Here is a 1,873-nt window from a genome sequence, read left to right as displayed (position 1 = left end):
CTACATATTATTGCTTACTATTTTTTTTCTTTTTCTTTTTTGGTTATCGTCCAATACATATTATCTCAAGTTGATATTTTAAATCGAACGATATCGGAGAAAGTTATTTATATATATTATATACGAGAGAAAAAAAGAGAAAGACGTTTATTTAATTCGATCCTTCTCAACTTAAGACGAGTTTATCGAGTGACCATACTTTTCCCTCTTTGGAACATTGAAAGAAAATTTACAGAGGATCGAAAGAGAAATAGAGAGAGAGAGAGAAAGAGAATAGAGGAAAGGTGTGCGACGCGAAATAAATAATGCTTTTTAAAAGAGAAAAAAAATGGAAAGAAAGAAAGAAAAAAAAACAAAGAAAAGGAAAGAAAGAAATAAAGAAAGAAGGAAGAAGAGGGCCGAAAGAATAATACCTTCGGTCGACCAGCCAGCCGGTTGAAGTTAGCGAACCGGCAGGAGATATCTCGAAGAATCCCAATTAACTCCGCGCTTTCGAATGAAATTATTTTTGCGCGCGGTCCTCTCGTCGCGGACTAAAAGAGTCCAACCAAAGACGACGATGACGACGGTGAGGTAGAAAAGAAGGAGCAAAAGGGGGAGCTAGTAGTATAAGGTAGTAGTAAGGACGAGAAGAAGAAAAAGAAAAAGAAAAAGAAAAAGAAAAAAAATGGAAAAAGAAGAAGAGTAAGTGGTGATGGTGGTGGTGGTAGAGGATCAGGGGGAAGAAGAAAGTAGGTGGAAGGGACGAAAGGCAGTTCGAAACTACCAAACTACTTTTCAAGCTGCCCCCGCGGCCCTGGCAAGATTATAATTAAAACGTCGCGCTGTGCCGGATAATAAATTAATGCATAATTAACATAGCTAATTATAATACCGTCTGAAATTTTTCTCGCAACTCGTAACACGAATACACGCACGTATATAAACGTATATATACACGCACAGAATGAGAGATAGAGATAGATAGATAGATAGATAGATAGGGAGAGAGAGAAAGAGAAAGAAACACACACACACATACACATCTTTGCGCGGGCGTACTCGCTCGTACGCGGAGGCAGTGCAGAGCTCGGTAATTTATGATCGGACATGAAAAATTACCGTCTCGGGGGGGTTTAATCATTCCCTGACTCCCTCTCTCTACTTCTCTTCGTCCTTTCCTTTTCCAACAGGGAGCCGCCAACGACCTTCTACCGACCGACATCGCCAAGACTCCTTGCGTATGCAAGAATATCCTTCTTCTTCTTCTTCTTCTTCTTCTTCTCCTTTTCTTCTTCTTCTTATTATTCTTCCTACCGAATGGCTATACCCTTCTTAGGCTTTCTTTTCAATAACTGGCACAAGTCTTTTATTATTTTTAATAAAAAAGAAACAATTCGTGCCACACACACACACACATCTTACAAACGTCGGTCTTACATCCATTCAATTTGATTCAAACAGAAATTTATCAAACGCATTATTTTAATCCCTATCCAAGGTAGAATTGAAAGAAAAACCTCATCTCGTCTCGTCGTTTGTGAAGAAATATCGAGATAACTCCTATGGTGTTTCGAAATGAGACACAGGAAAGTCTCGCACGAGAAAGTAACTTTTATCGAGCGCGATAGGACGACAGGTAGAAAAGTACCCGAGTATGCTACGTTAATTGACTTATAAAATGCTTAAATAATTAAAGCGGCCATTAAATGCCAGCCACGGGGCAACCCTCTGGACGTCGTATAATTTGAACATTGTTTCTCCTTTCTTTTCCCTCTCTCCCTCTCTCTCTCTCTCCCTTTGTGGTAACGCGAAAGCTTGTCCGCTTCTCTCATCCTTTCTATCTTTCTCTCTCTCTCTTTTTACCAAAAGCGGACAAACCGCCACGCGCGTT

This window comes from Polistes dominula, unplaced genomic scaffold (genome assembly GCF_049000335.1).
Source record: "Polistes dominula isolate Pdom_NZ unplaced genomic scaffold, Pdom_raw_medaka contig_18, whole genome shotgun sequence".
Classification (NCBI taxonomy): Eukaryota; Metazoa; Arthropoda; class Insecta; order Hymenoptera; family Vespidae; genus Polistes; species Polistes dominula.
Note: the sequence above shows the minus strand (reverse complement) of the source record.